General features: G+C 47.0%; 1 protein-coding gene across 3 annotated transcripts in view; it reads left to right on the top strand.

Annotated features, from left to right (window-relative positions):
* The window catches only part of DNAI3 (dynein axonemal intermediate chain 3), a 958656-nt gene that overhangs the window by 788805 nt on the left and 142208 nt on the right, over positions 1 to 27643 (top strand). The gene's annotated exons all lie outside the window — the stretch shown is intronic.

The following is a 27643-nucleotide window of genomic DNA, read 5'->3' as shown; positions in this document are numbered from 1 at the left end:
TTTAGTTGGAATTACATCACATAACATTTGATCCCCCCACCGTGATTAACTATGGGATGGGACATAACACCGCTGCATATGCTTATGAAGTCAGTACAGGTTCTAGAAATGCTATGTTAACTGTGACATTGTTAAACTCACCCAATGTATTCACCTATGCATATATTTGAGAACATACTTGTAAGTGTAATCATCAGGTGTGTTCCTTTGTGATCCTAATTGAATAATGTGCCATCTTGATTTCTCTTTCATTTTAAAAAGGCTTTCCTTGAGCTAGGGAGTCTCTTGTGAAAGATAACAAATCTATGTTGAATCGTTCTGTGACCTTGGAACTTTAAGTTGCTCGCCCTTTTTAGGAATAACATGCACTCATGTTTTCAGTCGTCACCATTGTGCAGGCATTTATTCAGGAGCTGGAAATGCTATCTGTCTGTCAGCAGCAAGGGGCCTGGTCCCACCCATCTTCTTCCTTGTAGTTAACTAGAAGACCCTCCTGCCTAAAAAGCTTCAAAAGTGCTGCAACAACTGGTGAATGCTGTATCATTGCACTGTCTCTCACTTGCTCTGGCGACTTCGATGGGGAGCAAATGAAGATGCAGGAGTAAGCTCTTAAGCTCCTTCACAGTTTCATGTGCTGCACCTCTCGACCATGCTGACACTTGTCTACCCACATTTGTAAGTCATCATGCTCAGAGTTTCACAAATCACGTTCCAAATTACATACCACGTTTATGCCTAGTTTACTAATCTCTGCCATGCTGGTGAACGCCTCCTAAGAAGGGATGTCTTTCCTAAAATGTATGTAGTTCACTTTTTTTAAGAGAGTGATTGAACCAGACACACTGTTTGGAGGGGAAAACTCAACAACATATCCGTGATCAGGAACAATGGATTAAGTGGTTATGCCTGAGCCCAACCAAGGGTGACAAAAACATTCCTGTAGTTGAGTGTCTGGTTTGATAGTGTATGGGAGGCCTAGGGTTTTCCCGAGATTTCGTTTGCGTTATGCTATAGATATGAGCATGAGTAGTTCATGGCAGTGGCCAGAGAAGGTCTGTGTTTGGATATCACTGTCAGAGCTCCAGGTCTCCTTCATGAGGATGGATTGAAATCTAGGTGCTTAAGGGCTGAATGATCTGGTGTGAGGCTAGATTGATCCACCAGCAGGCAAATCTGTAGAAATCCTCACTAATGCCTGTGCACAGCTAGTGGGTAACTGCTGTGACTCACCACTCTAAGGCTAGCAAACCAGGTGAGTGTGTTCTGACAACCAGTTGGGATTCTCCTTTGCTGCAAGGGGGTAAAATTACTTAATATTGACCTACAGCTACTGGCAAAAGCCTCGTGTTTCTGGAAGCCCTGTGTGCCTGTGTGTGTGGCTAAAGGGCAGTAACTGTGTTTCCTTGAATTAATATCTGGGGTTGTGGAAAATTAAGCTAATTTCCCACTGCAACAGTAGCATTTGTAAATGAACTTTGAGAGTATGGCCTGCAGCCTACTTTATTTTTGTTGTTGTTACACCATTGTGAGGCTCACACGGAGGATCTGGCACACAGTTTGTTGCATATATGTTGTAATTTCTCCAGCGTGAAACTCAATTGGATGTTTTTCACCCTTCTCTAGATCTTCTTTGCTGAGACAGCAATGCAAGTTGGTGGTTCCAGGAAGTAAATCCATCGATAGCCACCAGAAGAGGAAGAAAACTTTCTAAATTTTGTGGCCGATAATAAATATATATATATATATATATATACACAGTTATATGTAGTTACAGTTAGGACCTAGTTTCCATAGGAATTTGTTTTCCCAATAACTTTGGCGACGGATGACGAATCTTCGCGTAATTTTCAAAACGTATGGCCCGCTCTGGTCAGCTCCTATGCTGAAAGTTTCGGGGTGAAATGCCAAGCAGGGGCCGAGAAAAAAGGGGGGTCCCAAAACGTGTTTTCTCCCTGTTATTTTCCATAGGAAACTTTAGACATGACTACAGCCCGAACTGCTGAACGGAATTACACCAAATTTGGCAAAAAGGTAGCCCTTGGCTCAGAAAGAGACCTTTTTTTTAAATGGTGTAAATCCGTTCAGTAGTTGTTGAGAAAATCAAAAGATAAAGGTTTTGATATCTATGACCTCGGTGGATCCGCGGACCCTCCCTACCACGAGCTGCATTCTAATTGGCTGTCAACACTCCAAACCAGGAAGTGTTGGCAGCCATCTTGTGCCTCGGTAACCGAGGCACAAGAAAACAGGGAAACTGGTGCAAAAAACAAGAAAAGGGGGCAGGGTAGAAACACCCTGACCCCTCGGCCTGCTCAGGGGGTCCCACAAGGACCCCCAGGGCCCAAAAAAGCATTAAAAAAACAATTCGGCAAAATGCACGGAGGATCCGCGGATCCTGCCGTGAAAATAAAAAAACGTAGCGCGGGCTCCCGCGCTTCGTTTTTAATTAGCCCCCAGGTGGGCCAAGTTCCGACGGCAATGTTTATATTGTGGATGGGGGGCACAAGGGGGCCCCAGGGACCGCCACCCCAGGGGCTTTCTTTACATATTTGCGGGGGGCACATGGCCCCCCCGCAGCCACCTCCCGGGGCTTGTATTTTAAGTGGGTGGGGGTGCCTCCAAGGCCCCCGCAAGCCCCAGGGGCCACCATCCCCCGGGACTTTTCTTAAATATTTGCGGGGGCACATGGCCCCCCCACAGCCCCGGGAAATTTCATCCCCCGGGGCTTGTTTTTTTTTAAAGTAAAGACCCTGTGTGGGGGAGCTCGAGCCCCCCACACACGCCGGGGACCACCACCTTCCCGGGACCCCCCAGGGCCGGCTCCTGCAGTGTCCCGAGGTTTCCACCCCCGGGACACTGCTGTTTGCTATGGCAGAGTGGGAGCCTCGCGGCTCCCGCCCTGCCATAGCAAACTGTGGTTTGGATTTTGGAAGAGAGAGCAGGAAACTTGCTCTCTTCCAAAATCCAAACCACTTTGCTTTTCCACACGGGGAGCGGCTTGTCAGCAGCTCCCCATGTGGAAATGCAATGCCGGCTCCTGCAGGAGGCGGGGAGCTGGCAGGGACCGTGGGGGCATTGGTGCTCCCCCCACGGTCCCCAAAGGAGAGGGCCAGACCCAGGGAATGGGGTCCCCGGGACTAGAAGGAGGGCTGTGTGGCCCCCCTTCTTTTTCTAATTTACTGGCCCTGGGGACCCCATCCCCCAGGGCCTGCACCCTAATTTTTTTTGTTGAAAAAAATAAATTTGGCCCTCTCAAGGTCTTAATTGGCCCCGGGGATCCCAACCCCTGGGTCATGGCCTTTTTTTTTTTTATTCTTTAGGAGGGGGCTACGTTGCCCCCCTCCTCAGGCCACTTATGGCCCCGGGGACCCCATCCCCCTGGGCCGGCCTTTGTTTTTTATTATTTAAAAAAAATATATATTTATAGACAAACATAGGACATGCTGGACAAACCGTATGTACCTATCACCATGACGATTTGCGTGATATTCAGTAAAAGGCGACTATGCATAGAATGAATCCACATGGAATGTATTTACACCGCTAGTGAAGCTCTGACGTGTTTGAAGCCCTACCGTGCCTAATCCCGGTGCCCCCGCCGGTGGGTACTCTCCAAGTAGACACCCTTGTTGTTTATTTATACAAACATGGGTAGCTATTGACAGGCACATTTAATATACACGCACACCAAGCCATTCAAAGGGGATTCGACAAAAATTCGACCAAACTATGCAAGAGACCCCCCTCACGGTTAATAAAACACACATCCACCGCCGGATGTGTAATACTTTTTGTTTTACTCTCTGGAAAGGAGACGAACCTCACTTGAGAGTCACAGCGTGCTCCTGGCTGAACCCAATGCTGTGTTACACCCACCAGTGCCCGGCGAGTGCCTCACACCTCTGTGTTGTATTCCACCAGCTAATGCATATGCTATGACACTCTCTAGCCCATATGCACTGTAACACCACCCCGTGAATATGTCATGCCACACTTGCCTTCGCACAGGTTATATTGCCCCATCTAATGTGCCTTCCTCGATGCCTATGTTATAACGCAAAGCGCTATGCCATACATGTTACAATCTGGGATCCATATCTTTGTCACAGTGCATATGCAACGTTACACTCCCCAGCACATATTTTATATTACAACTTTACACAACACTGCTCTGTGCATATTACACTCCAAGGCGCATATCGCATAGCACACTCTGTTCCGTGCCTGAACGTATCCTCGGAGTCGGGTCGATGCTCTAAGGGGCCCCCCTCCCAACCTCCCCAAGTCTGGATCTCAAGGCAACACAGACTAAAGGGTGGTTAAGCGGGGGGAAGGAAAGGATGGGAACAGCAGGGAGGGAGACCTGTAGATGACACAAGAACACAATGGTTAGTACCTGAACCCCCTTCCTAATCTCCTGCTTCACCACCCTCTCTTAACCCGTGACCGGGTCCTCACTAACCTGTAAAGTAAAAGAAGAATGAGCCAGCCCTCAGGGGTGCAGCGAAGGTCTCTAGGAGCCAACGATTCGAGGAAGAGCCTTGTACTGCCAAGCACCCTCAGGGGAATAGGAAGGAACAGCACATGTGTAAATGCCCTGCAATACTGTCTTTCTAAAAACGTTCAACAGGTGTAGCGCCTGAAAGAGCGCGTGAAAGCAAAGGTGGTTCAAGTGGCTTCCAATCAACCACACCACAATAGTCACCAGGAGCAGAGTTACGTCACTCGTACTCCAAGTACCCAAGTTTATAGCATACGAGTTACAACAGGTACACAAGTTCCATGAAGAGCAGAGTTACGTCACTCGTACTCCAAGTATCCAAGTTGAAAGCACACAAGGTTTAAATGCACACAAATATCACACCGAGGGCGTCCCCTCTATACCTGCAATGCCGTAGCCTCTCCCTCGCAAGAACTCGCACTAGCTTCCAAGGCAAGAGTTCACCAATGTAGGGAAAGAAAGCTACCCTCAGGTATACGGTGCCGAATCTCGTCAAGAATCAGCAAGCGGGTCTTGAACCCCTTGACCAAGCACGCATGTGTCCTAGCGTGACGCCGAATCCAAAGGCCAACAATATGCCCCCAGCACTGAACAATCGAAGGTGCGGTGTCACGGACACCCTTACCCAACCTCTCGATGCAGCCACGAACTCCGAATGCCTGTAGTTCCAAGAATAATCGGCAGCGTCTTCCGCCGACTGCCGCGTCTAAATCGGTTGCTTCCGCATCACGTGGGACGCACGTTGGTGACGCCCCCACGTGACCGCGAGCGTCTGGCTGCCGGGAAGTGTAGTCTTTGCACACCTGACAGCGCGACGAGAGCCGCGGTGTCCCGTAACAGGACATTCCCCTCTCGGAGAGCACTGGCAGGCGCAAGGTTTGCCTGGATGCTGTCTATAGAAAGCGGCCACCAGCCTGGGGGCATGCACCGCTGACTCGGGCTCCCAGGAGTTTTCCTCGGTGCCGTAACCTTTCCAGGCTATGAGGTACCATAGCTTTTGGCGGCGAATCTTCGAGTCCAGAATTCTTTCCACCTCATACTCATCAGATTGATCTATTCCCACAGGCGTCGGGGTGGTTGGTCCGCGCCCAAGAGCGGGTTTCAATAATGAGACGTGGAATACCGGGTGGAGTCTTATGTGAGAGGGAAGAGCGATCTTTACCGCCACTGGGTTGACGTGTCTCACCACCCGGTAGGGGCCAATATATCGAGGGTTAAAAACGCTGTAGCGTTTGAAGCGAATGTTACGTGTGGACAGCCACACAAGGTCGCCTTTCTGATACTCTGGACCTGATGTGCGATGTTTGTCTGCTTGCTGTTTATACAAGATTTTAGCCCTTATCAGATGTTTCTTGGTGTGTACCAGTGTGTTTTGTATATGTCTTATCCTTTCCTGAACTGATGGAATACTATCACTCCTACCAGGTGCACTGAACGGGAGAAAGCGGGGATGGAAACCGTATGTGCTGTAAAATGGTGTGTGTTTCGTTTAACTATGTAGGGCGTTGTTATAGGCTATCTCTGCCAACCATAGCCATTCCAACCAGGAATCAGTGTTAGCGTTCACATAACTCCTCAAATACTGTTTCAAAGTACGATTGAGTCTCTCAGTCGGTCCGTCCGTTTGTGGGTGGTAGCTGGTGGACATAGCGGAGGAGATATGTAAGGCGGTACACCAGGCCTTCCAAAATTTGGCAGTGAATTGCTCCCCTCTGTCCGACACGATAACCTTGGGCAAGCCGTGTAACCTCACCACGTTTTCCATCAAGAGTTTGGCGAGTTGTCCCGCCGTGGGAAGCGCCTTACAGGCCACGAAATGACCCATCTTGGTTAAGAAGTCTACGATGACTAGTATCACTGTGTGGCCTTTGTCTGCCGGAAGTCCCACGATGAAATCTAAAGAACATCTTTCCCACGGGGCTTCCGGGGTGGGAAGAGGCTGCAGCAATCCGTAGGGTTTCCCTGGTGGGGTCTTGGTTTGTGCGCACACCACACATAATCGGATCCATTTGGGAACATCCTTTCTGAGCGCCGGCCACCAACATTGCCGCAGAATATTTTCACATGTTTTCTCGTTCCCGTGATGTCCTGCGCTGGGGTCCGTGTGACACCACTGGAACACCTGTTGCTGTAAGTCCACCGACGGGATGAGCATCTGGGACCCTCTCATTATAACTCCCTGCTTCTCTTTCCACTCCGGATGTTGATGCAGCCAGTCCTTCCATTTTTGTGTCAATACCCCCTTCTTTACCTTCTGGAGGAATTGGTCCGCCTGTATGACCCCTATGACCTTCTGCGGGTTAAGAATCGATCTCTCTGGTTGAAGATCGCGGACAACCGTGGAATCCTGTCGGGTCAATGCGTCGGCTTTCTTGTTCTGACACCCTGGGCGGAAAGTCACCACAAAATCGTATTCCTCGAAGAACGTCATCCAACGAAGCAATCTGGGAGTGAGTAGGCGAGCGGTCTTTAGGAACTGGAGATTCCGATGGTCAGTATAAACCGTTACCGTATGCCGAGCCCCCATCAGCCAGTGCCTCCACTCCTTGAACGCTTCCTTGATAGCCAGCAGTTCCTTTTCGGTGATTGTGTAGTTCTGCTCGGCCCAATTCAATTTTTTCGACATGAAGGCCACAGGATGCATTTGACCGTTGGTACTGTTTCGTTGAGACAATACGGCTCCAATCGCCACATCGGAGGCGTCTGCCTCTACGATAAAGGGTGCTTCGGGATCGGCATGGGTTAACACGGGGGCCGTTACGAACGCATTCTTTAATGTATCAAAGGCCAACTGCGTTTCTTGTGTCCATTGGAATTTTACGTTTTTCTTTGTTAACCGCGTGAGCGGCGCCGCCTTGTTGCAGAACTGAGTGATAAAGCGTCGATAAAAGTTCGCAAATCCCATAAAGCATTGTATATCTCTGACTGTCTTGGGAGGTGGCCATTCTGTGATGGCTGTTACTTTCCGTTCTGCCATTTCCTGTCCTGTGGGAGTAAGCATTACCCCTAAAAATTCCACTATGGGCACGTGGAATTCGCATTTACTGATTTTGCAAAATAACTTGTTGTCGCGCAACACTTGCAGTATGAGATTGACGTGGTGTGTGTGTTCTTCTTTGCGTGTGGAGTAGATCAAAATGTCATCGATATAGACTACCACTATTTTATCCAAATATTGTCTGAGAACGTTATTGAGGAAGAACTGAAAGGCTGCCGGGGCGTTACAGAGCCCGAACGGCATCACTAGGTATTCATATAACCCGTACCGCGTCTTGAAGGCAGTCTTCCACTCGTTTCCTTGGCGCATTCGGACCAAATGGTACGCCCCACGCAAGTCCAATTTCGTGTACATCACCGCTCCCCTCACTTGTTCTAGGAGTACTGGGATCAACGGAAGCGGGTATTGGTTGCGTATGGTGATGGCATTCAATGCGCGGAAGTCGATGCAAGTCCTTAATTCCCCATTGGCTTTGGGTATGAAAAATAACGGGGAAGCAGCGGGAGAACACGATGGTCGAATAAATCCCAAAGCCAGATACTTATCCAAGTAGAGACGTAAATGTTGATTTTCTGGCTCTGAGAGTGCGTATACCCTACCACAGGGGACCACTGCTCCTGGTTTTAGGTCTATCCTACAATCGTAGGGTCTGTGTGGGGGCAGTTCTTCCACTCGTTTATCATCAAACACATCCTGAAACGGTAAATGACATTGTGGCAGTTGCGTCTCTTTTTCAGCAGCAGTGGCAATGTGATGACAAGTCTTGGTGTTAGAAGCGTGCACCTTCCAACAGTGGGTTTTGCAAAAGTCAGAATCCAAGGATGTGGTTCCTCGACTCCAATCTATACTTGGATTGTGTTTAGCGAGCCAGGGCAATCCCAAAATCATTCCGTACGAGGGAGCGTGTATGATTTGAAATGCTAATAATTCTTGGTGACCGGGCAAACATTCAAGCCTACAGGGTTCGGTATTTTGACAGATGGGGCTGGATTCCAGAGGTTTTCCATCCACTGCTAACACCACTTCCGGTGACGCCTTTAGGATCAAGGAGACCCCTAACCGTTGGGCTGTATCCTTATCCATGAAATACCCTGTGGCTCCCGAATCTACCATGGCACGGGTGATACAGGGTTCTTGGTGCGCTTGCAGAACCACTGAAATAAAGAAGTGGTCTTTATTTGCCTCGGACCCATCCTTGAGTGAAGGGATGCATAATCCGCTCGATGCTTACCCTTCAGCCTGCGTTGAGCGTGTCAGTTTTCCGTCGTTGTCTTTGGGGAGCTCCAGGGGGCTCCTGGCCGCAGGCGGCTGCTCTTGGGTTTTACCGGACATTCCTTCAAAAAATGGCCCTTCTTGCCACAATAGAGACAGAGGCTGTCCCTCCTGCGATGCTCTCTCTCCTCCGAGGTCAATGGTGCTCTCATAGCGCCAATTTCCATAGGTTCTTGAGAAGTTGTTCCTGGTTCGGAGGACTTGGAGCGCTCAAAGCGGACCGGAAACCGGTCCTTCCTCTTCGGTTCCCCTCTACGTTCCCGTAACCGGTGATCTAATCGACGCGTTAAATCGATCAAAGCTTCACAGGACTGGGGTTGGGGATCCACTTGGGCTATCGCATCCTTGAGTTCATCTCGTAAGCCTTGGTAAAAAATCGCAGATCGTTTCCCCTCCGGCCACTGGGTTTCGGCGACTAGCCGTCTGAAGGCATTGAGATAATTCAAGAGATCCTTACTACCTTGTTTCAGCTCTAAGAGTTCTCGATCTGCCGTAAAGGTGTTGTGGCGCCTGTCAAAGGTTTTTTCAAACTCTTCTTTGAAGGCATCCCAATCATAAAGCTTCGGGTCGTCCTGTTGAACCAATGGAAAGGCCCATTGTGCGGCATCCCCCACTAAATAGGAGATCAAGAACGATGCACGTGCCTTGTTGGTTGAAAACAGCTTTGGCTTGCAGTTGAAGTGTAAAAGTACCTGGGTTAGAAACACCTGTACTTTGTGTATGTCCCCTGCGAAACGTTCAGGAGGGGCCAGCGGAATAGGGGTAGGAATTTCCACCACCATAGAACTAGGATGGGGTGGAGGACCATATTCAAAGGGATTGCGCTGCAATCTATCTACCCTTGCCTGCAACGCAGCAGTTTCATTACGTGAAGCCGTGAGTTCTACCTGCATCGAAGCTAAGGCCGCCATGATGTCGTCCAAGGTGGCCATGGTAGAATCGACTCGACCAGGAGGATAAATCTATTCGTGGGCCGATTATTCTGTTCCGTGCCTGAACGAATACTCGGAGTCGGGTTGATGCTCTAAGGGGCCCCCCTCCCAACCTCCCCAAGTCTGGATCTCAAGGCAACACAGACTAAAGGGTGGTTAAGCGGGGGGAAGGAAAGGATGGGAACAGCAGGGAGGGAGACCTGTAGATGACACAAGAACACAATGGTTAGTACCTGAACCCCCTTCCTAATCTCCTTCTTCACCACCCTCTCTTAACCCGTGACCGGGCCCTCACTAACCTGTAAAGTAAAAGAAGAATGAGCCAGCCCTCAGGGGTGCAGCGAAGGTCTCTAGGAGCCAACGATTCGAGGAAGAGCCTTGTACTGCCAAGCACCCTCAGGGGAATAGGAAGGAACAGCACATGTGTAAATGCCCTGCAATACTGTCTTTCTAAAAACGTTCAACAGGTGTAGCGCCTGAAAGAGCGCGTGAAAGCAAAGACGGTTCAAGTGGCTTCCAATCAACCACACCGCAATAGTCACCAGGAGCAGAGTTACATCACTCGTACTCCAAGTACCCAAGTTTATAGCATACGAGTTACAACAGGTACACAAGTTCCATGAAGAGCAGAGTTACGTCACTCGTACTCCAAGTATCCAAGTTGAAAGCACACAAGGTTTAAATGCACACAAATATCACACCGAGGGCGTCCCCTCTATACCTGCAATGCCGTAGCCTCTCCCTCGCAAGAACTCGCACTAGCTTCCAAGGCAAGAGTTCACAAACATAGGGAAAGAAAGCTACCCTCAGGTATACGGTGCCGTATCTCGTCAAGAATCAGCAAGCGGGTCTTGAACCCCTTGACCAAGCACGCATGTGTCCTAGCGTGACGCCGAATCCAAAGGCCAACAATATGCCCCCAGCACTGAACAATCGAAGGTGCGGTGTCACGGACACCCTTACCCAACCTCTCGATGCAGCCACGAACTCCGAATGCCTGTAGTTCCAAGAATAATCGGCAGCGTCTTCCGCCGACTGCCGCGTTTAAAGCGGTTGCTTCCGCATCACGTGGGACGCACGTTGGTGACGCCCCCACGTGACCGCGAGCGTCTGGCTGCCGGGAAGTGTAGTCTTTGCGCGCCTGACAGCGCGACGAGAGCCGCGGTGTCCCGTAACACACGCTAGTGCCTGTGCTATCTCGCACTCTCCAATGAATCTGTCATTACGCACAATGTATTGCATAGTATATTTCACACCCCGGTCCATCTTATATCACACTTATTGGTGCATAGTTTATACCATATACTATATCTAGTTTTCGTTTTCAATCGTGCTCTCAGGACCATGTTCTATATAATACTGCGTCCACCTACCCTTTTCACGGGCATTACATTTTGTGATGGGGGGTGGAGGGTCAGGGGGTGTTTCTGCCAAGTGAGCCCGGAGTCACAGTCACAAACGTCCTCTTCTTCCTGAATAAAAGTGAGATTATGCTGCATACTTGTTCATATTTTAAGTAATTCGCACAGACACACATTTTAAAAACAATAAAGTTCCTAATACCCACCTTCTCTGTACAGTTAGCCTGCTGCCCCATCCACCTCCTCCCTATCATCTGTTGTCTGAATCCATGGACTAGCCTCCTCCCTCCTGCCATGCATGGTCTGATGTGCTGCCACTGCCCTCCATTTAGCATGATGTACCAGTCCACTCCTCCAGCCCTCCATTGCCCAATTCTATGGCCCATCATTGACCTCCTGCTTAGCCTCTGTGCTTGGCTTGCTGCCCCTATTCTCCTTCCCCCTGCCCTCCGATGTCTTTGTGCATGCCCCTGCTCCATCCTTTTTGCCCACCATGTTCCATGGACCTGACACTCCTATCTACTCTGAGTGTTCTGTTGAGCTGCCACTCCCCTCCCACCTGCCTAGCATTGTCAGATGACTGTAACCTTTCCCTGCCACCTCCACACTGCACGTCTACATGCCATGCCCCTATCCCCTTCCTCCTGTCCTCCATGGTCCATTTTACTGTCACACCTTTCTGCCCTGCCTGGTCTGTTGTGCTGCAACTGCTCCTCCTGCCTGCTCCGCGCGGTCTGTTGTGAGGCCCCTTCCCCTGAACTCTCTTGTCTGTGCCCAGGTCCTGACCCTCCCTTCTATCCTCCATGGTCCTTTGTGCATGCCTCTGCACCCTCCTTCTTGCCCATCATAGCCATTGTGCTGCCACTAACCCTCCCGCTTGCCATGCATGGTCTTCTGTGCTGCCACGGCCCCTCCCACCTTCCCTGTGTGGTCAGCTAGCTGCCCCTGACCCCCTCCCACCTTCCCTCCATGGTCTGTGTGTATGCCATCATAGTCTCATTGTTGCTCTACATGGTGTGTCTTGTTTCTAGTGTCCATCCTGCCTGACCTCCATGGTCATCTTGCTGCTCCTGCCCTGCCCCCTTGCCCCCAGCCCTCTGTTTCCATGTGAAGACCCCTATTCCCTCCCTCCTGGCTTGTCTGTTCCATTGTAATGCCCCTGATCTATCGCTCCTGCCCTTTATGGTCTGTTATGCTGCAGCTTTCTCTCCTGTCTGTCCATTATGGTCAGCTAGCTACCATTGCCTCTTTCCCCTCTGTTCTCTGTTGTCCATGTGCATGGTCCTGTCCCCTCCCAATTGCTTTCTATGGATTGTTGTGCTGCACTCCCGTCCTGCATGCACTGTGTGGTGTATTGTGCTGCTGCAAACCCTGATGCCTGCCCTGTAGGGTCAGTTTGGTGCACCTCTCCATGTCCCTCCTGTCCTCTGTTATCCGAATCCATGTCCCTACCCCAATTCCTCCTGCCTACCATGATCCAATGTACCATACTTGCGAGCATTTCGAACTTGGTAAGAGGGAGATTTTGAAAAAATACTGGGGTATTGATTTTCCCCTTTGAGTTACATTGAAAAAGAGGAGATTGTAGATAGGAGACAGATTAAATAAAGCCCATTTGAGCTTAAAAACATTGGACGTTTCCTGGCTGAAACTGGTCTGTTGGCATGTATGGTTGTACTACCACTGCCTCTTCCATCTGCCCACAATGGTTTATTATATTGCCACAGCCTCTCTTGACAGTCCTGTATTGTTGGTTTGTTGCCCCTGCCCCCCTTTCCACCGCCCTCCATAGTCTGTTGTGCTGCCACTACCCTTCCTGCCTGCCAAGTGTGGTCAAAATGTTGCATCTGCACTCTCCTACCTGCCTTCAATTTTCAGAGTCCGTGCCCCTGGCCTCTGCCTCTCAACAGTATCCCAATGAACAACTAGATTGCTAACATTCTATATTTATTACAAAAGTGTGGAACGCCTGACGTCATCTTGATGTAATCAAAACTGTAATACCTAGAGTATTTCCTTTAGAAATTACATATATGAGAGGGTCTTATTTGCATCAAAATTATGGTTAGTGCTCTAAAAAACTAAAATGAGGACATATTTTCTGAGTTTTCAAATAGTGACAAAGAACTTTTAAATTATTTGTAATTTTTATGTTTTTTTTTTATCCAGTTGACCACTTGATTGAATGTTGCACCTAGGGGAGAGGATGTGGTGTTACTTCCAGAGCTGCAGACTTTGCAACTGGGGAACCAGGTTGGAGTTTCTGCTTCAGCTCAACATTCTGTGATTCTGGTCAAATCACTACATCTCCCCATGTCTACAACCAAAATGAATTTGATCTTGTGTGATGTAACCAATGCTCATGTAAAGCACTCCAATACCTGATAAGTCTGCACTATATAAAACTGCAAATACACAAAAATTAAGTGTTTTGCACACTTATGTCATTGGGCTATACTTGGGCTACATCTGGGTGATATTTGGGCTACATTTGGGCTCTTTTGTCTCTGGTGGCCATCTTGGGAGATTTATTTGTTATGACGTTTCCTAATTTCCTCATTTACTGCAGTCTCCTCAGTGGGAATACTTTCAGTTTTTTATTTTGGTTCCATCAAGAAGGCATTCAGATGTGTCACACATTTGCCATAAATTCTTAATGTTAGCACTCTAGTTGCTCATTAGATCACTGTAATAAAACTACTGCTCACCAGGGAAGTCTGCTGCTATTATTCAAAGTGCATGTTTCAGTCTGCATGTCAGAATTTTTTTATGAAATAGAAGAGGATTTGAGAAGTCAAAATGTGCCCTAATTTTTCTTTCTGCAGCACTAATCATACTTTCTATGTCAAAATGAACCCCCTCATTTTGTTCCTTTTTAAATTAAATGTTTTAAGTGTTACCACTTTATTCCAACCAAGATGGCTTCAGGTGTGCCATACGTTTGTCATAAGTAGGACTGTTAGCGCTCTAGTTGTTCTTTAGAACACTCTGGGAAGCTGCAGTAGAACACAAAGGAATCAACTGACAGTCTCTGCCCTTGTTGGATGTACATGTTTTACTGATAATGTCAAACTTCATTCTCACATGACTGAGAAAGATAATGTGAATTTACAGAAAATATGCTCTCAGTTTAGCTTATAGATCACCTTCCAAACCTCTGTGGGAAAAGCATGAGAAAATAGTTTTCTCTCAAACATGATTCATGATATCACAGCAGAAGGCTTTTTCACATGGTAAAATCACCTTAGAACACACCACAATTCCTAAAATGGGTATGGTACCATCAACAAATGATTTATAATGTAACTAAAGTCTTAAAACCTACTATTAACTGCAATGCTTTTTAATGAGGTGCTATCATGTATATTGGTCCCAAGATGGCTGCCAACACTTCTTGGATGAAGTGCTGACAGCCAATCAGATCTCACGATGAGATGTGTGGTTAGGCTCCGCCCAGATATATATGTGATTTTACTTTTGATTCTCTCAGGAACTACTGAACGAATTTACACCATTTAAGCAAAAGGCACGAGTCTGAACTGAGGACTACCTCTTTGCCAAATTTGGTGTAATTCCGTTCAGCACTTCGGGCTGTAGCTGCGTCAACAGGTCCTATGGGAAAATGCATGGGGAAAACACGTTTTGGGACCCCCCTTTTTTCTCGGCCCCCGCTTGGCGAATCACCGCGAAATTTTCAGGATAGGAGTTGACCGGAGCTGGCCAAAAGTTTGGAAAATTTCGCGAAGATTCATCAATCGATGCCAACGTTATTCCAAATAGAATGTTGCGGATTTCCTATGGAAAATAGGTCCTAACTATAACTACCTACTGGCGACTGCCAGTAGGTAATATATATATATATTATTATTATTTTTTTTTTTTTAAACAAACTGCCACCATTGACTTATAAAAACAAAAACTGCTGATTGGGACCAACAGACTCTTTAGCTGCAGAGCCACTACTGCATCAGCAGTTGCTCTAAAGGTTCACAGATCCCAACAGGCAATGCAGAATCTAAATACGGTATGCAATACATTACCAGGAGAGTGGAGGCCCTAGCCTTTACTGACCTGGTGGGCTGACAGGATTCCCACCAGGATCCAAATGACCCCCACATAACCAATATTACTCTTTATCTTTGTAATGTTCCACTGGACAAACTATTTTCAAGCCATCACTTAGAAAGGGGCGCCACTTGTGTCCCTGAGCATCCTAATGGGATCATGGTGCACCAAACGGGCATATTGATGCACTAGTACATAAATGGTGTCACCCTCAGTTCCATTTTATGCATCAGAGGGTTTTAGGATCACAGATGTCAGTCTTGTTCAAAGTTTTCCCCGTACACAGAAGTTTGAATTTATTTGCCCATTTTCTTGGTTTTACATTTCAAGATAGGCAAAATGCATTTAGGAGCTTGAGAGTTGAAGGTAAAGCAAAATAGTATTGTCAAAGACTGACATACATAGTCATTGTACTTCCGCTGCTGTGACCTTAAAGGTGCTGCACGAGAGAGAGATGTTATACAGGGCTCACGTTAGTGTTCCCACTATGAGAAGATGAGTGAATCTCTCATTGTTGGGTATGGATGCGAGCCAACGCTTGCCATTCTTTTTTGTAGATATTCTTTTAGGAAGTGCTTCATCTTTTGTGTTTTTAATTTGGCAGCATGTACCACTGTGAAAATTAGATATTAAGTACAATATGTTATCTTTTATTCCCTCAATGTCTAGCTTTCTCTGTAAAGTGTTTGTGTCTGTAGGGTCAGCTGAGCAGCATAACCCTTTCTCACTGTGCTTCTTTGCTCCTGCTGCCCAATCCAGCTGGTAAAATTGCTTTAGGCTTGGGTTGTACGTGTAGTCTAGTCCACCCCCTAGCTCTTGCCTATCCTCCCAATATCCCTGACTAACCCCTGCTGACACTGCCAGCCTGCCTCTCACATATACCACTTGCTCTTCGCAGATGGTAAATGTGGCCATAAACTACCATAACATTAGGAATTACATGTGGTTTTCCGCTCAGAATAAAAACAGATCTGCACAGTTATTCCCCATTCACTGGAACTTTACCAATAGTCAAATATGTATACAGGATACCAACCAAAAGTTGAAATTCCCACTAGCTCTTGTGTGTGTCTGTCTCAGAAACATAATGGGATTTTCACTAGCCCTCCCAAGTTTAAAGTTCACACCAACCAGGAAGATTTTGATAATTGGAATTGTGATGTCTACCATGGCGAGGAAGATTTTTGTACCTCAGAAGAGGGTTCAACATATAGAAGAGGTGGTTAGGTTTGAAAATTCAAGTGGTTCAAGTCCAAAGGATAATCCATGAATGAATAAATGAATATTTGTTATAAATATTAAGGACATTTTTCTCTTATAGTATCTTAGCAGAACAACTCCATTGCAGTTCGCTAAGTGAAAAAATAAGTATATTTTAAGTAGTGTCTGCAACTTTTAGTAATTACTTTCTTTCAGAGAAAGTTTATAGCATATGTGATAGAGACATCTAGTCGCAGATTCCTCATCTTTTGAATTCTCCCCAGGCATCAGACTGGATCTGGATTTTTTTCAGCAGTCCCTCTGTGCGGGGCGGGGGGTGACGGGCCTTACGACTCCGGTTGTGACATCAATGGAGACATATAAGTCCCCTCCGGCGAGCACATGTCAGTTTCTTCTTTTCCGGGCTGCAATGCAGATCCGGAGAAGCGGTTCCTCGGTCAGATTTTTCTGGCCTATTTCAACAGTTTTTTGTCAGTGGGAACAGTGTGCCTTTCTCCAATGTTGTTGGGCTTTAAAACTTGTGCGTCCAGTTCTCAACAAATGTCGGTTATAGACCTGCATTCCATATGTATGTGGTGTTTGGGAGAAAACCACAACTCTGAGGATTGCGGCTCCTGCCGGAGACTGAAGCCAAAAGCGCTCAAGAAACACAGTATGAAATTGTTGGTTGCACGTCTGTCGCAGGCCACAGAGACATTGTGGCCCCGGTCTTCTTCTCATGCGGAGGTCAGTTTGCGAAGCCGGTTTTCATCTTCCAAAATGGACATCCTTTAGTTTATCAATCTTCAAAATTCTTTTTATAACAAGTGCAATCCAGCCAACTCGATTTGTTCCAAAAAACACTTCTGTAACTTCGTCAGGGCTCTATATTTAAATCAGGCCAAAAATCCTCTATATTATCCAATAGTCCAGCAATGTTTGTCGGTTTGATAGGCATTCCCAAGCCCCTTGTCTGCCACTATGGTAAGTGTGCCTTCTCGTGCGACTGTGGTATGAGTTCAAAAGAACTCAGACCACATATATATAGAGGATTATTGGCCTGATTTTTTTTTTAAAGGATGTCTTTACAAAACGTATGAGATTGGATTAGTTTTCCTAGTGCACCTCCTTGCCTGCAACAACTTTGAAATCTGTCGAACAGTGGCACTTAAGGGCGACAAGTGCCGGAGGATTAGTGCACAGGCCATCTACACTATGAGTGACGAATAAGTGAGGTGCAGTCTGGATAGTCCGTCGCCTTTTTCTATTTCTGTGTTACGGCCAGGCGTTTGATGTTGCGGCACCCCCAACTTCACAGTGTAAAGTCTCAGTTTCCAGGGCTCCTTCCACTCGGCAGTTGAGGAGGCCTTTGAGACTCTGCCTCGCGGTTCCCTGTCTTTCCGGGAGCAGGGCATCAATGGCCCAGATGAGGGAGTATTATAAATCTCTATGCCTCATCTTTGGTCCTCCACCTTCCACTGGAGTGCTCATGGGCCCCAAAGAGGTGAGTAGAGCCGCACCGGTTGGTTTGTCCTCAATGTAGTTTGAGCCATTTGAGTCTTTAGGTCAGCACCGGTGAGTGTGGGCCGACTTCGCTACGGAGCTGGTGCACAGTCCTTCGCAGACTCCACCTTCTGCATCCATTATCAATCAGCCGACTCCAACATTGATGTCGGCGGCTCCGATAGACTCTCCTCCTCCTCTTATCGATTTCGAAGTGTCACCTCCTTGGTGTCGATTGGCGTCGGGTGTAGAGACTGTAAAGCAAACTGGGGAGAACATGGTATTTTGACTTCCTTTTCTGGATTAGACTTCAGAGGGTCACTTTATAACGGGTGATGCAAGGGGGTCTGGACTTTTTCAGCCCATTTCTGAGATTGTCCCATCTCGGGGGGGAAGAGAGTTGGATATCTGCTCTTGGTGAGGCTAGCGGGCTGGAGTCCTCTCTAGCCTTGGGGCTTCTTTCCCTACCTAGTCTTGCTACTGAGGCAAGTTGCTCCTTTGCAGATGTTTTGAGGAGAGTGGCTGCAGTTTTAGACTTGCCATTACCTACAATGAAGTAGTCCACCAGCCCTCCAATAGACGTCCTTTACCAAGGTCAGTCAGGGGAAGAGCCTGTTATTCCATACAGTGAAGCCCTGTTTAGCATAGTGTTAGGAACTTGGGCCACGCCTGATTCAAGGGTCTCCGTGGGCCACGCTATATCTTGGAGGCATCTGCCTGCTCCAGGAGATCCAGTTTGTCTGCTCAAACATCCTATCACGCATAGCCTGGTCGTTCAGGTGGCTACAGCCTCTTAGGATATGGATTTTTCACCTAAGACTCCATCAAATAGGGACTCTAGGAGTCAAGATGCATGTGCCAAACACATTTTTGCTTCTGCAAGTTCTGCGTTAAGGTCTACCAGCATGTCTGTTCTGGGACATTTTTCCCACACTCTGTGGGATACCTTGCAGACCATGTTGCCATCGCTTCCAGATAGCCTCTGTTCTGATGTTGAAAACTTGATTAGAGATGATCATCAGGCAGCTCAGCTGATAAAAACAGATGTAACATGGATTCTACTGATTCATTAGGCCGGGCCATGGCATCTTCGGTGGCGCTTTGGCGTCGTGCATGGTTAAGAACTTCTGGTTTTTCAGAGACGGTGCGGGTGACTTTAGTCGATATGCCCTTTGACGGCGCCCATCTTTTTGGAGCTCAGACCGATTCAGCATTGAGACGCTTCGGTGATAGGAGAAGTGATACAGAGTCTTAATTGATCTTTCTCTGTTATATGTTCTTTAGTTTTGACCCTATACTTGGGTTGTATAAATTATGTTTTTTTCTCAAAGGGCCTGTCTTGTTAGGGCATTGACATGTCCCTCTTTTGATTACACCTAGTTGATGTTTCTGCGGGTGCAGATATTATTATTTCAGTACTGTCTGTAACAGTTTAAGTGATATAAGGATACCTGAGGGATATTCTTTTTCCTCTGATGAGCTTTATGCTCAAGAGGTCATTTGCAGGTGTTGTGTCTTCTAGTTAGGAAGGTTACCTTTTCACATGCTTCTTTGAAGCCGTTTGGTATACTGGTATGTATAACTGTTCACTTGCAGTATCTCTTATAAGAAACATATTACTTATACCAATTCAGACCTTATATAGAGAATGCATTCTTGTTTTCTGTGAATACTTGGAATTTCCAGTGCCAGGTAATTTTGGTCTCTGGTTTCTCCAAAGCAGTCTTTTTTGCTACTTAGCGGAGTGCACTTTGCAGGTGCATGGGTAGCCTTTGCGTTGGATAATTTTAAGGTTATGCTTCCCGGTGAGGGGGTCATGCCAGTTTTATTATGTGGTGAGTTCCTTACCTTCACATAGGAATTTGTTCCATGGAAGTGTTCTCCTTTTTGCGGGAGACATTACGTTTGGCAATTCAAGGTGTCTGATTTGTATACTTCTGAATACTTAAAGCATGGGTACTCACAAACTTTCTGTCAGAGGCCAAAATTCCAGTGTGGTTTGTAACCGAGGGCCGCACTGGTAGGGGTAGGGTCAGTGGGGGGCAGGGTTGGTGGGGGGCGGGGATAGAGTAAAAATAAAATCAACCCCCGTTTCAAAACATTAGACAATACGACAATGCAGTATTTCAAAAGTAGCTGTAACTACAAAGAGCACATTTTGATAATGCTTTTTTTTTCAGCAGACAATAGCAATCCTAAGAAGCATTGTATAGCTTCATACATACTTTGACCCCAATTCCATCACAGGGTTAATTTTGGCCCACCCTTAACCCCGCAATGGCCTGCAATGTCTTGCAAATGAAATGGCAGAAAGATAAGGACCAAAAACTGAAGAAAGTCAAGAGGACTCCAAGAATTCTTTTTTTCTTTCTGGAGCAAACTCCATAACCGCTGAGGCCAATCTGAGAGGGCCCCCCAGATTTTCTTCCCCATCTGACTGGCCTTCCTCACTTTACGCTCTTATAGTGCAGACTCTAAGAAATGCCCTTGCCATTGCCGGAAGGAAGGGGGATTGCGATCCAGCCATGCTGAAGCAATACTATTACGACAAACTGCCATGGTGATGAAGATCATCCTTTCTTTCACTGCTTACTTCATCCTTTCTCCTACAAGGCAGACACCTTCATATCCATGCTACCACACTGCCATCACACACCTTGGATCTACTACCCATAGGCACTAGCAGTGTATCTGACTGTTCTGATCAGTTTTGTGGGCTCGCTATAGACAGCGTCAGAAGTCTTTCACAGTTTTAGATCCAATTTCACATTGAGTTGCCTTTGGTTCAGCTCCCTTCTCATGATTGCAGGGCTTTTTGTCCATTCCATTAGCAGAACCTGATTTAGACTTTCTCCAGTATTGGGGTGTCTTTCATAGATTCATATGCTTGAATAATTCCCCGTCGCCGATGTGGGAGTCCCACGGTACATAAAATAGCAATATATATATATATACATATATACATAGTATGACAATAGCATAGCTAAAACATTCCATAGGAAGTATTGTAGCATAGCAATCAATAGGAAAAAACGTGTCACTTTATTAGCCCGTCCAAGTCATTAGTTATAGTCCAAAATCTAGCCAATCAGGTGTCAGCACCCTCTAGAACCTTCTCCCCAGAGGCTCAGACCCTCAGATTTTCTACCGCACGTCGTGTGAAGGGAGTCTCCCTGAGCTCTGCTCAGTACTTCAACTTTTCTCTTGAAGGATTCAGCTTTCATCTTCAATACAATGTCTACTACAAAGAGATCACTCTTTAGACGCTGTGAGTCTTGTGGAAAATTGCGACTTCACTCTGAAGACCCACACAAGAAGTATATCTATTGCCTACACCCTGACCATCAGGTGAGAGACTGTAAAATATGCAGGACTTTTCCTCAAAAAACCTTAAGGGACAGAGAAGGAGGACTACTTCTGTGGCTACAGAAGCTCAAAATGAAAGATGACCCTTTATCTGATGTGGAGAGTGATTCATCTCTCAAGAATGTTGCCTCATAAAAAAGGGCTAGTGAGGCTGAGGTGCCATCTCCTAAGGCTAAGGTGCTGAAGAAACACCACTCTTCTAAGTGTGAAGACCAGTCTTCCTCTTCTAAAGGGATTCCAGCTCCCGCTAAGGGTCAATCTCCACCTCCTACGCCTCCGAGATCTAAGTCTCAGGCGTCAAAATCCCTGTCTGAGAAACCTTTACCTCAGAAAACTGGTGCTTCGTCGACGAGCTTGTCGTCGATTCCGCCGTCAACGAAGTCTTCCGTCTTCACAACTATGACGACGACTGCTACCTTCTCTTCGTCTAAACTTGTGATGGTGATGTCGTCGGCGTCTTCTCCGTTGACGCTGGTCTCAGTGACAGTGAGGCCTAAATCGTCTTCTACCTCTTCGTCGATGACGAAAAAGAAGAAACTTTCGTCGACAGACGCATCTTCGTCGATGGGATCCTCCAAACATCTATTGGTTCCGTCGACGCTCACCTCGTTGACGCCTGTCCCGTCGATGGCTTTGTCGGCGGTTGCTTCGTCGATGGTGGCTTCGTCGACGGCGGCTTCGTCGACGGTGGCTTCGTCGACGGTGGCTTTGTCGACAATGGCTTCGTCGACGGTGGCTTCGTCAACGGTGGCTTCGTCAATGGTGGCTTCGTCAACGGTGGCTTCGTCAACGGTGGCTTCGTCAACGGTGGCTTCGTCAACGGTGGCTTCGTCGACGGTGGCTTCGTCGACGGTGGCTTAGTCGACGGTGGCTTTGTCAACGGTGCCTCTGTCGACGATTGCGAAGTCTTCACTAATGGAGGCGCAAGCAGGTCTTTCATCGACTGCTACAGCTTTGTCAGCGGAATCTCTGGTGTCACCACCCAGTTTGATGCCTCTAGTGCCTTTGAAGCTTTCAGCAGCTCTTTTGCCACCTTCAGAACCAAAAAAGGTCTCTTTGCCTCAACGTAGACAGTCTTCAATTGACCTTTTATTGTCAATACAAGCTTCTCCAAATCTTCCTGTGCAACTATTTGATTATGGGGCTGATGAGGAAGATTCAGATGAGGATGATAGATCTCGAGCTGCTCGTAGTCCTTCGGAGCTCCTCATTAAATGCCAGGACATAGATGATGATCAAGACTATGACTATTATTCAGAGCCAAATATCCAATCACAGTCTGAAAATCCAGCTGCACAGATGTCTTTGTCACTCTTTTCAAATTTACAACATATCCTGAATGACTACTACCGACGTTTTCCACCTTCTGAGCCAGCCTCTTTGATCCCTCAGACACCTATTCCTCCGCCTTCATCACTTATTGGACCACCCCCTCCTGCTTCTCCCCAGGGCCATCGACTGCTCAATACATAGGGGAAACTCATACAACTGATGAGGACAGAGAAGAAGGTAAATTAGATGATAGATCCCTTCTTACTGAGTGGGACAATTACCAGAACCAGACTCCGTCACTTACCACTCCCACTCCTGCTGATTCTCCATCTGTGGAAATAGATTATTTTCTTGTCCTCATGGACAGAGCAGCCAAAATATTTTATCTCCCTATGGTTTCAAAGGAAGAGGATTGTTTTTTATATGATTTCAAGAGTCAACCACAAAAACAGGTTCGGGCGATACCTATAATTGATTTCATCTGGCAGGAGGGTTTGAAAGTCATGAAGACCGCTGCCTCCATCCCTGCAGTCCTGCCGCGCTTGGATAAAAAGTACAAAGCACCAGACAATTCACCAGCCTGTTTAATTGGTCAAACAAAACTGGATTCGGTTATTTCGCAGGCGGCTCAACGTCCTGCCAGGAACCCTTCCTCTCCTTTGCCGGCTACTCCTGATCGAGAGGGCTGATGCCATTGCGAAATAAATTTCCACCATGGCGGCAACTACCGTCTGAGCGGCTAATTCCCTTACCATCCTAGGCCGCTATGATAGGCAAATGTGGTCGGACAATTCTCCTTTTATCGATCTATTGCCTGAAGACGCTAAAACCGAAGCTTTAAAGATTCTCCAGGAGAGTGAGAAGATCTCTGTCGAGATCATTGACTGCGCAGTGGATATCTCTTCCACGGGTTTTCGCCAGCTGGCAGGAACAGCAGTCCTCCGAAGGCAGGGCTGGTTAAGAGCTACTTCCTTTCGCCAAGAAGTGCAAACAAAAATTATCGATATGCCTTTCAACTGCGAGTCACTTTTCGGCCAGCACATAGATGATGCCCTCCAATCAATTAAAAAAGATACTGACACCGCACGTGGTCTTGGCACTTTACAGTTTAAGAAACAGCCTTTTTGTGGTGAGAGGGGTCGTGGTGCCTCCTATTCCTTTCGAGGAAGTTACAATCTGAACAGACAGTACCAGTCTTATCAGGGACAACAACAATACTCTTCCTCACAGCAGACGTACCGTCAACCACCAACTGCAGTACAGAGGAAAATCTTCCTACAGAGGCAGAGATTCCTCAAAAAAGCAGTGACAGCAGCCACCTGCCGACCACTCTACTCAACAACCCAGCCAAAGTTGGAGGACAGATCTCCCATTTCTTCTCAAACTGGTCTGCCATCACTACAGATCGTTGGGTTTTGGACATAGTCTCCAGAGGACACACCCTGGAATTTGTAAAATTTCCCCCAAATTCTCCTCCTAGTGGTCCTTCTCCTGCCCATCTGAAAGAACTCTTATGCCAAATCAAAGTCATGTTACAAAAAGGAGTGATCGAAGTGGTTCCAAACTTACAAAGGGGCGTAGGTTTCTATTCGAGATTCTTCCTCATAAAGAAAAAGTCGGGGGATTGGCGTCCCATCCTGGACCTTCGCTCCCTCAATAAGTTCCTCAAAAAGCAATCATTTTGGATGCTATCTCTCCAAGAAGTACTTCAATTTCTATCCCAAGGAGATTACATGACAACACTGGACCTCCAAGACCTATTTTCATGTCCCCATTATACCCAGACACAGAAAATTCCTGTGCTTCAGAGTGATTGGCAGAGACTTCCATTTCAAAGTCCTCCCCTTCGGCCTCCGCTTTGCGCCCCGAGTGTTCACTAAGGTTTTAGCACCGGTGGCAGCACACCTTCATCAAGCGGGCGTCCAAATATTTCCCTACCTCGACGACTGCCATATAAAGGTGCAGGCGTTTACAGTTGCAAAGAGACACACTCAGACATGTCGGTCTCTGTTTCAGTCACTGGGCTTGTCCATAAATCTGGAGAAGTCGCACTTCTCTCCCTCTCAAGTGCGGACTTTCTTGGAGCCATGATAACTACTCAGACAGCAAAGGTGTATGTATCAAAAGAAAGGTTACAACGAATTTCCAAACTGGCATCTCTTCTGCGTGCAAGAAAGTCTGTTTCTGTTGAACAGTTCAAGTCACTTCTGGGAATGCTATCTTCCTGCATTCCTCTAATTCTCAACTGTCGTCTAAAAATAAGGCCTTTACAGGAGAAAATCGACAAACATAGCAACAGATCTCAGGGTCTTTTGACGATGTAATTGTCATCACATCTAGGATGCGCAAAGCGTTGCTAGGGTGGACTCACAGGACAAACATCTCAGCAAGCCGCTCCTTCGTAGAGGACAATGCAAGTTTCATCCTTACAACAAACGCTTCCCTTGAGGGATGGGGGGCGCATCTTCAGGTTCTCACAGTCATGGGAAAATGGGATGCTCAGCAAAGAACTTGGCACATAAACCTTCTGGAACTTCTGGCTATATTCCTGGCACTAAAATCTTTTTGCAACTTTCTTCAAGGAGCTTCAGTGTTGATCCGGACAGACAACACAACAAGCATGCATTATGTGAACAAACAAGGAGGCACAAGGTCCACTTTGCTGTCCCTGCAAGCCCAGCAGATCTGGAATTGGGCCATTCAACATCAAATAACTCTAACAGCAGTTCATGTTCCGGGAGTGTCCAACAATCTTGCGGACTCCCTGAGCAGGTCAATCTTGTCCAACCACGAGTGGGAACTTCATCAGCCTACGTTGGACAGCATCTTTCAGCTGTGTTGACGGCCCACTCTGGATTTTTTTACGATGACGTCAGATATTACATCACTGTATTTAGACACTTATTTACCCATGTCTTCTTCCATTAAACTTTAGCTATACATATATTACAAATATTTATTTTTCATAAAGACACATATGTCATCAGTGATGTAATATCTGACGTCATCAGCAGAGGATTGCGTCGCGTGAGTTATAGTTGCCTGCACTAACTATAACGGGGGAATTTCATTGGTTTTTTACGAGTGAAATGTCCAGCTAATTATAACATGTGTGAAACCTATGGTTTTTTAAGTGAATTTGTACGTTTTTTTAAATGCTAAGTTATGTATTTATTTATTAATTTTTTTCAGGTTTTTCACCGTGCGGGCACGGTGCGCTTCGCACCCCGGGCGCGCGCTGTGGGCGCTCGGTGCGCTTCGCGCACCGAGCACCCACGGATCGCCGTGCGCGCAATGTGCATTGTTTTTTTCGCCCTTGGCGGTCCTTCTGTGACCCCCTGACCAAGGCTAGGGGGTCAGGAACTGTCCACTCTGCCCCCTTTTCACGTTCTCCACCTTTTTTTTTCACCCCCTCAGACTGCGAGAGACAAAATGGCGGCCGACACTTCCTGGTTTCGACCGATTCGAATGTTTACCGACATCTAACAACCAATCAGAATTGCGCTCGCGCACGGCAGGGTGCGCGCACAGTGCGCGCACGGTGCGCGCGTATAGATATTGATATGCTTTTAAATGCTATTTTCTCAGGAAATACTGAACAGATTTACACCAGACCTGCAAAAGGCACTTCCTTGACCTTATGGCTACCTCTCTGCCAAATTTCACGTAATTCTGTTCAGCCGTTCGGGCTGTAGCTGCGACTAAAGGTCCTTTGGAAAAATGCATGGGGAAAACGCGTTTTGGGACCCCCCCTTTTTCTCGGCCCCCGCTTGACAAATCACCCCGAGACTTTCAGGGTAGGAGCTGAACGGAGCGCCCCATTAGTTTTGAAAATTTCGCGAGGATTCGTCAACCGGCGCCAAAGTTATTCAAAATAGAATTTTGAGATTTCCTATGGAAACTAGGTTGTAACTATAACTATCTACTGGCGACCGCCAGTAGATAATAATATATATATATATATATATATATATATATATATATATATATTACCTACTGGCGGTCGCCAGTAGGTAGTTATAGTTAGGACCACGTTTCCATAGGAAATCCGCAACATTCTATTTTGAATAACTTTTGCGCCGGTCGACGAATCCTCGCGAATTTTTCAAAATAGGTGGGGCGCTACGCTCCGCTCCTACCCTGAAAGTCTCGGGGGGATTTGTCAAGCGGGGGCTGAGATAAAAGGGGGGTCCCAAAACGCGTTTTTCCCATGCATTTTTCCATAGGACCTTTAGACAGGGCTACAGCCCGAACGGCTGAACAGAATTACTAGAAATTTGGCAGAGAGGTAGTCCTCAGGTCAAGGAAGTGCCTTTTGTAGGTTTGGTGTGAATCTGTTCAGTAGATTCTGAGAAAATAGCCTTTAAATCAATATATATATCTGAGCCAGCTTACGGTGCGCTTACGGTACGCTTACCGTACGCGTACGGTGGCTTGCGCGAGCGCGATTCTGATTGGCTCTTAGATCTTAGTAAACATTCGAATCGGCCGAAACCAGGAAGCTGCGGCCGCCATTTTCTCTCTCGCACTGAGAGCGATTTTTAAAATTTAAAGCCCAAAAACATGTAAAGGGGCTGTTTAGACAGCTCCCACACACATAGGCATGTTGAGGGAGTCCCCAAAGATCCTCCAAGGCCCAAAACGGAATTTTTATTTTTTCGGTAATTTTGCCGATTATGCTTACGGTACGCGTACAGTAAAAAATAATTTTAAAAAAAAACATCATCCACACTCTCTGCACCCCGTGTGCAATTGGTGGCAGAAGGCCACCAATTGTGCATGGCTTTTCACTCGTTGAAAAAAACTAAAAAAATTAAAAAAAAAAAAAAAAAAAAAAAAATTATCCACACTCTCTCCACCCCGTGTGCAAATGGTGCCCGAAGGGCACCATTTGTGCATGGCTTATAAAATATACGAAAAATTAAAATATTACCTTTCAAAACGAAGTGCATCATATGTCCTCCATGTGCGCACGGTGCGCGAAGCGCATCGTGCGTACATGGCCCATCTAGCGTAACGTGGGCACGCGGTGCGCGTAGCGCACCGCGTGCCCACCGTGCGTGCATGGCACTAACTGCGTAAAGTGGGCGCGCGGTGCGCGAAGCGCACCGCGTGCTCACTGTGCGCGCACGGTGCGCGAAGCGCACCGTGCGCGCACAGAACGAACTACGTT

The sequence above is a fragment of the Triturus cristatus genome, chromosome 4_2 (assembly GCF_964204655.1).
Source record: "Triturus cristatus chromosome 4_2, aTriCri1.1, whole genome shotgun sequence".
Classification (NCBI taxonomy): domain Eukaryota; kingdom Metazoa; phylum Chordata; class Amphibia; order Caudata; family Salamandridae; genus Triturus; species Triturus cristatus.
Note: the sequence above shows the minus strand (reverse complement) of the source record. Positions and strands in the feature narration are given on the sequence as shown.